A 16841-nucleotide genomic window follows, 5' to 3' on the forward strand; every position below is an offset into this window, starting at 1 on the left:
CGCAACAGCTGGTACTACACTGATCCGAAGACAGGAGCCAGGAACTTCCTCCAGCTCTCCCACACAGGTATAGGGTCCCAAGGCTTTGGGCCGTCCTTGACTGCTTTCCCAGGCCACAAGCAGGGAGCTGGATGGGAAGCGGGGCTGCCAGCAATAGAACTGGCACTAATATGGGATCCTGGTGTGTTCAAGGCAAGGACTTCAGCTGCTAGGCTACAGTGCCAGGCCCAGGTCTTCTCTTGAACTCCAAACTGGATACCTACCTGCATTTTCCGTGTGTTTAGTTACTACCCTGTAGGCATCTCAAAATGAACATATGTCAGTTGGGCATCATTACAGCTCCTGTCAAATGTGTCTTCCTCCTACCTTCCTGGAGTTCTCTATGATAGTTACTGACATCTTTCTTCAACCCATGCTCAAACTAGGAAAAAATGTCAACAAAGAACTTACGGCTGCGTACAATTATAAAACCAAAGGCAAATTAAAAGGAGAAATATAGATATCAAGCAGATCATGCTTCTTAATTGATGATTTTCTTCTAAGAATTGAAATAGAAAATACATAAACATAATCAAAAATTTTCAAAATCATAAATTCAAAGCAAGTTTGTGGATGTGAGATAGTCATCGGATGAAACAAAACTGTAGTGAATATTTGTGAGAAGAAACAAAATCTCTGTAAAATTAAATGACAGAGGATTATATATTCTATCACAATTTCTTTTCATTTATTTAATCATGATCAGCATCATATAAGAAAACTCATAGTAAAATAAAATTCTCAGATAGTATCTCTATGATAAAGTACTATTGCATGTTAATCTATTTTTGTGGTAGTTACCTTAAATATATTATAATTATATATGACTAAATTTTGTACCACTATGAAGTTGGATTGCTTATATATTACAGTGTAACAATATTGACATGCATAACGATTAGTATGATCATAAGCAAATATTAATGTAAAGTAATATTAATGTAAGGAAACAGAAAAGTATATTCTTATGCTGCAAGTTGTCATTATTTTGCTAGAGTGTTTATCTTGGCATTCATATTCTTGATTTTATAAAATTATTCCACTGCTGATTTATAGGGTTGTGTTGATACATTTTTAAAAACACACAAGTACACAAAGCAATGTGTTATCCAACACTGAACTTACACAGTTCGGATAGGCAAAAAACAAAAGAAAACCTGCCACACAGTGCATATTGAGATAAAATGTATCCAGTGTGGCAAGAAGGTTTCTTTGTTGGCTAGGCTAATGATGTCTCCGAAAGACTTTCCTGATCTGGATTATAATTGAAGCTAGGGAGGAGTGACTTAGAGGTCTAGAAACAGAATTTTCCAGCAGCAGGACAGCCATGCAAGAAGCCCTCCCAATACAGGGACTAAAAGGAAATTGTGGCTCCAAAATAGTAAATGAGACAGAACAACATGAAATGCAAACAAAGAGGTGTGCCTGAAACAAAGCATTGTGCACATTTTCTGTGTCTGTGTGGTCATGGTTTTCAGGGCGAAGTACACTGACATTATTGGGTCCAAGGATATGTAAACAACAACCCTTAAAACAGAGACCTCCAAAGCATAGTTAATCTCTCAGAGGTAAATCTCATGATGTTGAGGTTGAGTCTTTCTCTCCTCTCTCTAAGGGACATTTGTTGCATGGCTGGTCCACCTCTCCCTGGGGCAGGAGATGGGAGAAGGGCACAGGTGCCCCTCTAGCACTGCAATTTTTGCATTCCTGTCTTGTAGAACCACCAAGTGTGAGTGATATCGAACACTTTGGTAACCATAGAAAAGGCAATTAAAGCTAAGATGCTCTGTGAGCAAATAATTGATCTGGTTTAGATCCAGAAAAAAAAAAAAAGAACTCAATGCAGAAAGCATGTGATTTTGGAATTTCCCAAAATAATTCATTTTTATTTCCAATGAGAAATTTCTAGTCCTATTGTCAAAGTTAGTGTTAAGGAAGACAATGGATTCATTTTGATTAATGTTTGTTTTCTGTTCCACTAGATGGCTAAGTTGCACTTAATTCCAGTCCTGTCCATGTAGAGTTTGGTCGCCAACCAATAGTTCTGTAAAGCCCTACTTCACATTATATCATTTTTCTTATGAAAACACTCCACTGGCTTTCAAATCCATGAGGAGATCTGCCATTCTTTCTGTCATCTGCATTCTTTTCAGCTTCTTCTATCCTCAACAACTTTACCTTCCAATCGTAATGCTGTGATTGCCTCTCTTCTGTCTGATAGGTTAGCATTTATCTCAGTGTCCTCTGATATGAGTTACTCCCCAATTGCACGTCCCTTTTGCACCCCTTACATCAAGAACAAACCTGCTATCAGAACCAAGAAAATAATCTCCCATTCAATCACTGATTTTAATATATTCCATTTAAAATATAATATTCTAGTGTTCATTAGCATCAATCATTTTTTATGTCTATCTGCTTGTTTTTCACTAGAATATAGATGAAAATATCTAAATGATTTCTTTTGGAATTTTGAATTCTAAAGATCCAGAACAGTGTCTTATAAAAGATATGCATTTATTAGGCAAAGAATGAATACATGAATGTGTAAATTGAGCTAATGGATTTTAGTTGTAGAGGACAGAAAATAGATACCTCAGGTGATATAATGGTCAGTTGGGTACATGTAGTGACACTGAGTTGTACAAGAGGATGGCAGAAACAATTTTGAGGAAGTGTTTTGTTTGACTTATACTACATAAACTAAGTGCCATTATTTTAATGCTTAAATATAGAAATACTACCATGATATTTTAATACACAATTCAGATATCTGAGAAAATAATTGCATATAGAATTTCTTTAATCCTCTTGGAAATTGTCTAAACTTTCCCTTATCTGGTTGTGCTGGCTTCCACCCTATTTTTTCCCACAAGTTGTCCTGTTTTGTGTAAGTTCACCTGGTAACAGTTGCACACTTTGAGTCATCACCAAGCATTTATCTTGATCCTTTTGTAAGAAATAGCCGTTATGTTTATTCTTTTCCTTTTCCGGAAGGAGGCGATGGTAATCGTTCTTATAAAATACTTCTGCTGCATTCTTTACAAGTATCACCGTTCTCTTGCTTATTAAATGAACAGATTTGAAAACTTATTTTGTAAATCCTTAATGGTATTTGAAATCAAGGCACAATATTATGATTTTAGCTGAAATGATCTATGGACACAAAGTATAATGGGATTTAATTTAGACAATCACTGGTGTTAATGCAGCCAACAAGGGCTCAGACTGCCGCTCACATTGATGGTGATTACTTTCTGACAACTGTTTTATGATTTTGAAATGAATGTTTAATAATACTGAACTCAAAGGAATCCTGCTGTTTGTCCTTCAAACATAACTTACCACCATTTACTGTAACCCTCTGCAGCCACTCATCTTCCTTTCCAGCTTGTTATAGCATTGATTCAAAACTCCTTGATTTTTCCTTAGTTGCATCTTGCTTAACAATTTATCAGAAGTCCAGCAGAGATCCAGGTAAAGGACTCCCACTGTCTTTGCCTCATTTACTTCCTTACTCACTGTGCACACTCGATCAGGTTGCTGAGCTCTCTCTTTTTCACACAATGTTGTTGAACAGTCCTCTTGATGCTATCCTTTGGAAAATATGCATGCTTGTTTACCGCAATTGGAATACTTCACAGTTACAAAATATTAGTTCCCAGGAAGGCATTTTTTGTGTTTGTCATCATTGTCTTGTTTGTTTTTATTGTTTTTCTTAATTTTGCTTACAGTTAACACTTAATCCATGTGTTATAGTCATGCCTGAGAGGTATGCTTGCGGTAATTAGTACGATCCAGAAGGTGACGCTGTCTTCACCCCTTTGTCCTCTCATGTCACTTACCTATCTTACTGAAACTATTTACCAACTTCTATTTTCAAAGCAGTTGTTGGTGATTCTCTTTCTGGTTCACTGTTTGCTCTCCTTATCGTCTCTTCCTCCAAGAGCTATCGGAGCACTGGCGTCCAGCGGAATGACCTTCCTCTCCCCGTTGTTCTCATGCTGCATGTATTTTCCAGGGAACCCCGTTGATTCTTGTCATGAACCTCGCTCTCAACCCTGAAACTGGTATCGCCATGTTTATGGGACATGACGAACTTGTATTTTCACAGGAATTTTAACTTCGACAGCAGTAAACTTGACCTTCTTTTTCACTACACAAAAATGGTCACTTCCTATTTTATTCATATTGCATTAAATACCTTCTGCCTTAATGCCCAATTCAGTTAACCGAGTCATATTAAAACCTTTCCTCCCCGTCACTCCAAATGCAATTAATCACATCCTTCTGTTTTTTTTTTTCCCTAAAAAAGTTAATAAATTCTGCTTCTTTCTTTTTAAGGTACTCTTTTTGCTGCATCATTGCTCTAACCTCATCCCATGCTTTCTCACTGAAGGCAAGCCTTCTCAAAACATATTTATGACTGTTCATGAAGGACCATTCAATGTAATATTAGAGGGTAGATCAGTGGGGAGGGGAGAGGACACATTGGAAGGGGGTCAGGGAATCCCAGAGCCTATGGACCTGTATCATAAAACAATAAAAAATAATTTAAACACACACACACACTACAATTGTGCTTCTACAACCTGCTAATCATTCTCTATGAAATGGTAAATGTTAAGCTCTTCTGCTTTGACAATAAAGCTGCACCGTTTTTAAGACCATTCACTTTGAAATCTAACAACTGGCAAACAAGCTACTCAGCTGTTATTCTGTTATGTGTTTACAAACGCTAGCACAGTTTTCTGGAAAATAATTATTTCTATATCTGAATTACAAGTTATCTGACCACAGAACCCATGCAAACTTAAACTTTGGTCTAGACATGTCTCCTTTTCTTCATTCCACTGACCTTATTGGTCCACTATGTTAGAATTAAACACTAGCATCTAATTAACTCCATGACTCCACGTATTTGTTAGGTAGGGCTTTGGTGTCCCTTTTTAAAGCATTTGATTATTTATTTTGAAAGTCAAGTTGCAGAGATGGAAAAAGGAGGATAGAGAACTTGTAGCTGGTAATTCATTGCCCAGTTGGGTACAACAGCCGGAGTGGGAACCAGAAACACTGTCAGGGATTCCAACGTGGGTGGCAGGAACGAAATATTGGTGCCATATTGCACTGCTTTTTTTCTAAGCCTTTAACAGGAAGCTCAGTTGGAAGTGGAGAAACTGAGAAATGGATTAACGCCCATGTGGGATGCTCCTTACTCTGACAAATCAGCCCCAGACTTTTTGTTAATGGCACACAATACTATAGAAAGGGTTAATTTTTAATTTATTTATTTTTATTCTTAAAGTATTTATGTACTTGCTAGTTACTGCTTGCCCTAGCTCTCTGCTGAGATGTAAACACATGTGAAGCATGAAAACCAGGGGCTAACACAGCTCAGCCCAGTGGGGCAGAAGTCTACATGATGGCTGGGGGCTGTGTGTCCGGGTTAGCACTCCCCTGTGGGCTCAGGAACTCAGCAAGGGGTGGCCCATGGAAGCCCTCCCAGAGCAAAGCCAAGGTGTGTTTAAATTATTTAAGATCCAACCATTGAGTTTTCAATTCAACTTCTTGCCCTGTAGGAGTCAGCAACCATGGCTCAAGTATTTCCACTCATGCAACCCCATGGGAGATCAGAGATAGAACCCCGCTAATTTCAGCCTAACTCAGCCCTTACAGATGTGTTAAAACGCAAGTATCTGTATATGGAAGATTCTCTATCTTTGGCATTTTGCCTTTCAAGTAAATGAAAATAAATTAATAACAATTGAAATAATCATTAACCAATTAGAAGGCTGACTGACTCTCCTGGAACACCTTTTAACCTTAAATGATTTTTCTTTGCTTTTAACCTGTGGAATGAGCATTATTAGTACTATTATTATTATTATTATTAATTTCACTGTAGCAGCTGCTGTTGCATGGAGTTCTCTGTGGGTAATGTGGTATGATAATTGATGTGGTCTGTGCAAGGTTTAGTAGCTGAAGATCTCAATATATATCATAACAATTGCCATTCTTATGGTTAAAATTACAATCCTCTCGTTTTTAATTGTGGAACACATTACAAATAGAGTAAATGCAAGAAATTCTTTACAATACATATACTACTCATATACTGGAACTCTATTAGATCAACATTTACTGACCTGGACATGTAAGTATTGTGTAAAATACACATTTTATTTTTTCCTATTTTTTATGAAGATATTTTTTCTCCATACTCTATGAAATGACAGCTTATTTCATCTTCCCTGTCTGAAAATTCTGAGGTGCAACTGCTTTCATCATTAATGGTAACTATGCATGTGCATATGTATATATACATATATAGTGCATTTATTCAAATAGTAAAATAAACCAGCTGTAATTTTACTAGGTAATGGTTGAAATTGTCCCTGACCATTTTGTGTTCTTTTCCTTTCTAGTAAAGTAACACTTTCAAAGAGAAAAACTCTTTTATTTCCTTAACTTACACTCCTACGTATTCTATAACTGAATTATTCTTTATCAATAATTGTATATAATGGGCAATAAGAAGGAATTAAGTGATAAAACCAGTCCCTAATTAGAACAATTGCATTACAAAGATCCCTTATGAGTTTAAGCCATTCCGTCTTACTCATTTGGTCACTTATTCATTCCTTCACAAACATTTTTCTGAGGACTTGCTTACGGCATACACTCTCATGGGACAGGTGATGGCTGACAGACACCATTCTGTGACTTGGTCGTAGCTTTCTGATCATTGTTACATCTAGAAACTTGTTTTTCTTAAATAGCTACAAAAATGGTATTAAATACACAGACGTTGTAACAAAATAAGTAAAAAATATCATGGAAGTTATGCTGAGTATGATGCTTCAAGCAATCTGACCTTAATACCAGTTTAATATTTTATGATATCCTAAGAAATTTTTCCTAGATCCAGTTCTCACCTTAATAACAAAATTCCTGATAAAGTCACACATATATTCTATTTTAGCCCATTAATAGAAATATGCATTTAATTTAATGTTAAGATATTGTAACATCATAGTATATACATGCTAATTTTGCATATTAATACACATTTTAACCTCATATACTGTTCTTTGTCATTCATATACTGTTCATATACTGGAACAACTTGTTAAATCAAAACTTACTGACCTAGACATGTAAGTATTGTGTAAAATCTACATTTTATTTTTTTTCTATTTGTTTAATTCATTATTTTAACTTTAAATAGTATATGAAAACAATCTTTGCATTTACTTACTTTAAGGAAGTAAGATTTGTTTTTGCTCAATGAAAAAGCTAAATTTTTTAAAAAATGAGTTGACCACAAAAAGCTATTTCTAGTATCTTTGTCTCCTTCCCATAACTCATTGTTCAGAACAGTGAGTCAATTTACTATTAGTTTTATTGATCCAAGCCACTGATCCTACATGGCTGGAAAGAATTTAGTGAAAGGTTTTGCAAACAACTAAGTTTAAAATCCTCCTTAGCTTCCTTCCCGCATTTGTTACCTGGAGTGAAGTTCCTGAAAAATTTCACAAAAGTAGTGAGTGATTCCTTTTGTTCTTTAAACGTGTGCTGTCTGCTCTTAATCAAGCTGAGCTTTTCAAAGTGGTCCTCATTTGATCTTTAAAAATAGCTTCTGAAAGTTTTCAACATAATGGAAGTTAAGACTCTGAAATATTTAAGTGTGTGCTTCTGCAACTGGCCTCCAGGTAGTACTGTGTTTTGGTTATTGATCTAAGGAGATGTTCTCTCTGTTAGTGGAAAAAAAATTGTAAAATATTTTCATGCCTAAAGCTATATATTTTTTAACATTTAAATTTGCTGGCAAGGATGTTTGATATGTTCATTTTCCTATTATTTGGTTAACATATTTTGCTACATTTTCATGGCTGTCAGAGAATAACCATTTTCCTCTTTTGTCGGAATGATGGGCTTTCCAGAAGAGTTTGGAATTTTGATTGACATTGCTATTGGGCCAAGAATGGAACATCAGTAACTAAGAGATTTGGCTTTAAGCTGTTAAAACGTTACTATTATTTCATTCCCAGGCACTAATCTCTATTCAGTATTATGTACACATCCATAGAAATCCTTTGTGCTTTTGTTTTTTAAGTATTGGATGAATATGTAAGACCCTTGTCAATGAATAATTCAAATCATCTAAGCCTCAATTTCCTCCGTAGAAGTGAACACACATCCTGAGAAACTTTGGAAACAGTATAGAACAGAGAGAATCAGTCACCACTAACACATGTTTGGAAATCACTCTGGTTTCTTGTCCTGTGCTTCATAATGCGCTTCCAAGACCCTTGTGGGCCTGTCCTCGCACCTTCTCCTGGGTGTTTACTCAGACCGGGTTCAGTCAGGTTCCACAGAGCGGTCAGCAATCCCTATGCTGTCTCCAACTGGGCCAAGATTTTCTCCAAGGTTCTCATTTTTCAAACGTGCCTGCAATTAGAACCGCCTGTGCAAATGTTACCTCATTAAAATGACTTAGTCCCACTCCACTCTGGGGCTTGCTTTGTGTGTACTAATGCTTCAATAAGAAAGAATCAATGCCATTTGTTATTTTATTGCAGGGTTTCTAATTCACTCTGCATTCCACTGGAGAAAAGTTAGGACATGAGTTTTACATGCCTTCCTTCAGAAGATAGCTCAAACATAAGCATCTCTCTTTGATACAACAATGTACGTTTTAGACAATTAAACAATAAAATGCTAAAATCAGTAGTCTAAGGAATATTTTTTTCTATTCAACACAATATGACTGCTCAGCAGTGTGACAGATATGAGAATTTTATATGATGCAGGTTATAACTTTTTTATAGGAATTTCTTAAGGCTCGTGAGTCCATTGAAATTTCAATAATCTACAGTTTTATTAAAATTGTGCATAAAATCACATATGTATATGAATTATATAATGAATGTTTTAATATTATGAAATTACAGTTATTAATTTATCTATACTCTAAATCTTTTTAACACTTCTTATAACAACCTGAGGGAAAAATAAAATAAACAGAATTCTACACATTTCACAGATAGAAAACTATTATGGCTGTATTTCACAAAGTCGTGAATACACCCTTATACACATACACAAACATGCTGCTACATTTTTCATTCCTATAATCAAATCTTTTAATTTGCCCAATGTCTTCATTAAGCCAGTTTTCAATCTGTTCTTAGCCACTGAATTTTCCCAAATTTCCGTTTTGAATTTTTTCACATCTTCATTTGATTATACTACAGTTTCCTATATCTTGTCTTCCAAACTCTGAATAATCCAGAAACAGGAGACTTGACTAGCTATCAAATGTTACTCTTTCCATATCAATTGGTTGGATTGCCTCAGAGGTATAAGTCTATTTAATTATTTTTAAAAATTTTCTCCTGCTTATATTTTACTGGGTAAGCTTATGAACAGCATGCATTTGGCATATCAGTGAATGGAGTGAAATGCATTCTCATTTGAACACAATTCTATTCTGAATATATCTTATGATATGGAATAATAAGAGAAAGTACACTAAAAATTGCAAACATATCTCCTAGTGTTCATTAAGGTGGAAATGTTTAATTTATTTGTGTGGGAGGTACTATGAATCCCAATTCTAGCAAAGAACAGAGTTCAGTAAATGAGTTGTATTTGCTTGTTGAATATCCTATTCTTCAAAGATCTACAAGTAGCTATTGTCCTGTGCTTTAGAAACTCATCTCGCTGAACTAGCAAATGATTTCATAATCATTGTGGAAATGCCCCTGGTCATCTAACTTTTTGTTCACTACTGTGTGACTCAAAGTCCAAGGGGAACTAGCTTAGGCATCGCTGCTAACTCCACTTCTGAGAGAAGTTTACAGCACTTTGAATCTCAACCTCACTGCAATCTCAATGTTATGATTCCAGAATGTATACCATTTCTGTAAAATTATGTGACTCCAGTGCTCTTTGGGGATGAACAGTTGATGCATTATTTTTAATAATTCGAGTTCTTCGTCCTGATAAGCATTCTGATTTACATACACATTTAAAGTATATTTTAATGGCTAATATTGAACATAGTACATGACAGAACATATCTATGTATCTAGAAATATACATAATATTATTGTACTCAAAAGTTGAATACTATATCTTAAATACGAAGTTTCATCATTTAGGTGAACATTTCTAATATAGAAATAACTTTATTAATTTAAAATGAAATGTAAGAATTTGTATCTGCCACTTGTAATAATTTTTTTTTATTTTGCAACCTAACCTATGGAACAAGCTATTTAATGAGAAAATAACCTCTATGAGGTTACCTCTAATAAATGAGGAATACCTCTAATAAAACATTTATAAGCAATTTTATATCACATAACAATTTTACAGTTACATATATATGTGAATATATATTTGCATTATACATATACAGCTATACATGAATAACATATATAGACATATATATAAATTGTTGAAGTTCCACTATATATAGTGAAACTATATATAGAACTATATATATATATAACTATATATATATAGTATATATAGAATTTAGTATATTGAGAAGGACAGAAATCCCAAAACTGATATAAATAATTTGTGACAATAAATCGAAAAGCATGGGTGTAATGGATAAATTCCAAGAAACATAAAACCTACCAACAGCAGATCAAGTAGGAACAGAAACCCATATAGGACAATAAGAAACAGAAATTGGAGGAGTAGTGATCAGAATTCAAAAGACAAGCACAGCACTTCACAAAGTCTGCCCAATACTCAGGGGAAAAAAAGGAAAAATATTTTTCAACTTTTCCCAAATAATAAAAATAGAGGGAATATTTCCATTCTCATTTATGAAGTCATCTTTAGGGGACGAACGAGCAAGACAAAGACACACAAGAAAAAAAAAAACCACAGGTTGCTCTCTGATAGACACGGATACAAAAATCCTTAATAAAAACTAGCAAATAGAAGTTAGTATGAAATCAGAGTATTCCCTACAAGTACGTAGGATTGACCCCCCAAATTAATAAAGGTTTAATATGTACATTAAATGTGGTACATCACATAAACTGAATGAAATATTTTTCTTAAAAAAAATTGAAAAGCATGATCTGCAACAGGCATTTCCCTTATCAGTTAAGAACCTGGCTAGGATATCTGTGTCCAACATTCTAGCACTTTGCACTTCTTTCTGGCTCTGCTTTCCTGCCTTTGCAGCCCCTGCACGGCTGTGATGACGCACCTGGATTCCTTCTACTCCTGTGGGAGTCGATAACTGAGTTCGCAGCCCCTCACTTCCTCCCCTATCCCAGCCTCAGTCATTGCAAGGTTTTGAAAAGTAAAGCAGCGGATTGGATCACTTCCCCTCTTTCCATAAACAGGCATTATGTAAAGTCATATGATCACTTTTTAAAACAGCATTTTTGAAGTAGTTATGCACACATGTATTTAATAGGCAGAGATACAGTCAGAGACAATCCATCCACTGATGGGCTTACAAAAGGCCTGCCGCAGCTGGTAACGGAGCAAGGCGAGGCCAGGAAACTGGAGACCAATCTGCCGTCCACTTAGAAGCAGGAATGTGACTACTTGTGCCAGTCCCAGCTGCTTCCCAGCTTGCACATTATTCAGCAGCTGGAGTTATTTGCTGAGACAAGACTTGAACATAAGCATTTGGAAATGAAATCTTAAGATACGGACATTTGAAGAAGTATTTCTGCCACTATGCCAAGTGCTTCTCCCGATATGACTTCAAAAATACATGCAGAAACAAAACCAAATAGAAATGTTGAGAAGGCTCAACATTAGTTTGTAATAAAATCTCCAAATAAAATAACAATGGAAAGAAATTTTCTCAAGAAGCAAAGACACTTTGAAAACCCCACAGCTAACATGATCAATAGAGAAAATCTGAAAGCTTATACACTGAGTTCGAGTACATGGAAAAAAAATATATCTATTCTGTTACATTCAACAAATCACTAGGAAAGGCAATGAGAAGAAACTCAAATAGGAGAAGAAATAGCATCCCTGGTTGCAAAGACATAAGCAGATATGTAGAAAACCCTTGAGACTCCACAACAAATTTTTACATTAATAACGCTGTACAGTGGCAGCATACAAGATTAACACACAAAATGATTCAATTTCTTGCACTTAACAATTTTGAGAAAGACGTTAAGCACATAATTCTGCTTATTTTCAGTACAATCAAAAAATCAACAATTAAAGATTAATATAAGCAAATAGTCTAAAAACCATGAAGTATTGGAACTAGTTGAATACACAAATAAATCAAAATATCAGATGCTTATAGACTATAACTGAGGGTTTGGTATTGTGGCAGAGTAGATTAAAGCACAGGTTGGACCACTAGCAGCCCATATCAGAATCTGGTTTGAGTTTGGGTGTCTGTCTTACAGATTCAGCATCCTGCTAATGCACTGTCAGGGAGGCAACCAAAGATACTTACGCCCCTGTCACACATGTGAGGCCCCAAGAAGGAGGTCCTGGCTTCTGTTTTTGACCAGGCCAAGGCCTGACTGTTGTGCCAGTTTTAGGAGTAAGCTAACAAACAGACAACGACTCTTTCTCTATCTCGTCCTCTGTTTCAAATGCACAAATGAATGCTAACTTGACTAAGTCTCAAGGAAAACAAAAAAAAATAATGGCTAGTCAAGATTATGAATGTATATGGAATATTCTTCAAACTGATGCAGTCTGTAATATCCACTGATGGCAAATGCATTTATCCTTCCAAGCAGGTAACATCTGTAGAGATGAGTGACCTGAATTTTTTTTCTCTTGAAATAAACAAGAAATACAGGATTTGTTATGCCACAATGACAGGAGGACATTCTACTTGTGGCAAGAAACAGCAACAGTACTGAGGGCCACTTTCCTGAGACAAGGCTCAAGACAACACCGAGAACTAACTGCAAAATCACAGAATTCCCTCATCACCCACCATCCCACTTCATTTCCAAACTGCTGATAATTATGTGAAGAGATCTTAATCATTCTGGGAGAATGGAGTAGAGTGAGGAAAGAGGGAGCAACTTCTACACACAGGAACAACGAGGATGACAGGAGATTTGTCATCAGAAATGATATGGAAAAGAAGAGTGTAGTGAAACTTTTAAATTACCATCAGAAAAAAAAAATGACTAACACTGAAAAGTGCTATGCCCAATAAAATTTATACTAATTCTGATGGGTTTATCGGAAGGTTTTTTTTTTCTAAAATTAGATAATGTTCATAGCTGTACAAATCTGTAAAAATTAATTTAAATCCAAGTGGATTTTATAGTTAAAAATCTGTATTTATAAAAATAATATCTCAATAAGTCTGTTTAAAAATGAAAAAGAAATAGAAAACTATTTAAAGAGCCACAACTGAAGAAATTCATCACCAGAAGATCCTACCTCAAAGCAATTTTGATAAAGTTAGAACTATATTAGCCCCAAAATGGGATTGCACAGAAAAACTAGTATGTCAAATAAATGTGATACAAAAAAACTTTATCTTTCATAGTTTATCTAAGAGTTAACTGTGTAAATCAATAAAATAACTTTTGTTATGTGTATTTTATAATTTATAGCTTTTTGGGTCAAAATATCCTGAAAAATGGTAATTACTAATTATTGCCTAAAATATTTCTACAGTGAATTAATGAAACTCCATGAGAAGGCTAGCAATTTCATATGGAGCTGGGCAGCATATGCTACTCAATTAGGTAATATACATGAGTATACATATGTGTGTCAAGACAGCTTGCACAAATGGCTATGCTTTGCCTCACATGCTATTGTGAGCTTCTACATCACTGTAGTAATTTAAAATTTTACCCCTGGCTTATTTTACACTCAGCAGTACCACAGCAAACAAGGAGACACTGCAATCTATATTATAAATTAGACAAGACTGATGTAATTGTTTTAGTAATCTATACAGAAACACAGCAAAGGTAAAGTTAATCAATTTGAGATTATTAAGATCAAGCTGATCCAACTGCAATTTCTATTTTTAATAATTCCTAGTTTTTTTAATATCTGGGAATGCTCTCATAGGTCCATAGTAATTAGCAAGTGTGCACTCAAGAGAAGATCAAAATTATTTATGCATGTAAGTAAGATGACTAAACTTCACACTTTTATAAATAACTAATATTTGGAAGTCAACCTTCAGTAGTTTGTTATTTTCCATAGTCCCTTCTTCCATAGTCCACATTTCTCAAAGTTAAATCAATATAACTTGATCATTGAAAATGTAGGTTCCTTCTTAAGCAATGCATGTCATTTTGTAAGTTTCAACTCATGAAAACTGTCTTTTAAAAGTGCCTAGAAATCTCCTCCTCTACTCAAATCACTAAATCACTGGACACATCTATGCCATACATATAGACAATTACATACAAAAATTAATGCAGAGTTCACAATGAAGCAACAGGTACCAAAGTTGTATGTACCATATAGGTACCATACAGGTACCATAGTTGTCATGTTAAACGTGACTATAGATGTATTTGCTGCTCATGAGTTCCAAGTTCCAAGCATTAAGATTGTTCTGAAGGACTTCAACAGATAGAGATTTGTTGCAAACACAGATTGATAATAGAAATGGCCATTGTTTAATGTTAAAACAAAAAGCATTATGCAATATTTCATATGGGACCTTCATGTATAAATTATACATTTATTACTGATTTTTCTAGTCATTCCCATTTCTAACCACTTCACATATTACACCATAATAGAACAGAGAAGTAGAAATACTCTTAGAACCTCATTCTTCCTTACAACTAAATATAGACTTGCATATATAAAACTGTGACAAACGGGTGTGTCTTCAGATGCAATACATACAGTGTTTGTGCAGCTGTGTGGAGGCAGCTTTCACTTGGTGTGTCTGTGTCCATTGTAGCTTCCCTCTGTCCTGACTGCAGTCATTGTGTAGCATCCCTGCAGGGGAGACAGAGACCACTGAGGATTTAGACCACATTCAGCTGTAGAAAATCTCATGGAAGCAAACACCTTGAGCGAGCTCCAAAAGAATGCCACAAGCACCACTTCCCCGTGCGGGAATGTTTTATTCCTTTTTTTTCCATGATCATAAAAGCTAAAGACAAGCACCAACTGAATTCACGTATAATTCAAAGAACAAATTTCATGGTTAAGAGAATGCACTGTAAGTCAGAACAGAACACCACCCAGAAGACATATAACCATTCCTTTTAGGAAATATGTTTGTTGGGCCCTGTGCCTAGCAGCTGAAGTCCTTGCTTTGAACACACCAGGATCCCATATGGACGCCAGTTCTAATCCCAGGCCCTGCTTCCCATCCAGCTCTCTGCTTGTGGCCTGGGATAGCAGTCAAGGATGGCTCAAAGCCTTGGGACCCTGCACCCTTTTGAGAGACCTGGAGGAATTTCCTGGATTCTGGCTTCAGATCGGCACAGCGCTGGCTGTTGCGGTCACTTGGGGAGTGAATCAGCAAACAGAAGGTCTTCCTCTTTGTCTCTCCTCCTCTCTGTATATCTGCAATAAAAATAAATATTTGCAATAAAAATAAATAAATCTTTGAAAACTAGAGAAAAATACCTTCATTAAGAAGAAAAATAGGGCCCGGCGCGGTGGCGCAAGTGGTTAAGTCCTCACCTTGCACGCCCAGGATCCCATATGGGCGCCGGTTCTAATCCCGGCAGCCCCGCTTCCCTTCCAGCTCCCTGCTTGTGGCCCGGGAAAGCAGTCGAGGATGGCCCAAAGCTTTGGGACCCTGCACCCGCGTGGGAGACCCGCAAGAGGCTCCTGGCTTCGGATCGGCATAGTATAGGCCGTTGCGCTCACTTGGGGAGTGAATCATCGGACGGAAGATCTTCCTCTCTGTCTCTCCTGTCTGTATATCCGCCTTTCCAATAAAAAATAATAAAAATAAATCTTTAAAAAAAAGAAGAAAAATAATTAAAATATAATCTTCATAATTCACAATATTGATGAGCCATGATCATCCATAAGCATGACAGTTTTAACTGCACTTGTTCACTAAGCATTATCCTGCATTGTAGCACTATATTTAGAATTGCTGATTTAAACTGGCGATACATTTTGTTTCATCCATGCAGAAACAACTTTGGAGAGTAGCTGTTTACCTGGCTGCTAGATCCTCAAGTCTATCATCCTAGTATCCAGAAAGACTCTCCAGATTTCTGCTGGCACACCACACCAGGCTAAGGTAACTATGTTCTTGACACCTGTAAGGGAAATCCATAATATTCTTTATCTCCAGTATTAAATATAATACCATTTTGCTACATGTTATGTCAGTGTGACCAGGTTAAAAGATGTCCACATAGGTGTTAAGACATTCTTTTTCATTCTGTCTGTGAAGATGTTTTCATAAAAATTTCAATCAGTAGACTAAATAGGATATGTCCTAATTAATGTTTAAGGCCATTAGCCAATTCTCTGAGGGTTCAGAGAGTTCAGAAAGAACAAAACGTCAGAGTAAGGGCAGATTTCCCTTGCTTTACCGCAGCTAGATAATTCAAACTTTTTCTTTTCCTATTTGTGGACCTTCCACCTTCAGCTGAGAATTCCACCACCGGAACACTCAATACTCTTGTCTTCAAAATCAGATTGCATTCTTACCAGCGACTTGCCTGGTTCTCCATGTAGTAAGTGGTATATCATGGGAATTCCTAGCCTTTTAACTGCATAATAAATTCTCTTTATCTACATAAAGATTATATACAAATTTATAGATAGATTTGTTTGTATCTACACAAAATTATTCCTTCGTATTTACA

The sequence above is a fragment of the Ochotona curzoniae genome, unplaced genomic scaffold (genome assembly GCF_017591425.1).
Source record: "Ochotona curzoniae isolate NIBS_2020 unplaced genomic scaffold, NIBS_Ocur_1.0 scaffold_4505, whole genome shotgun sequence".
In the NCBI taxonomy this organism is placed as follows: domain Eukaryota; kingdom Metazoa; phylum Chordata; class Mammalia; order Lagomorpha; family Ochotonidae; genus Ochotona; species Ochotona curzoniae.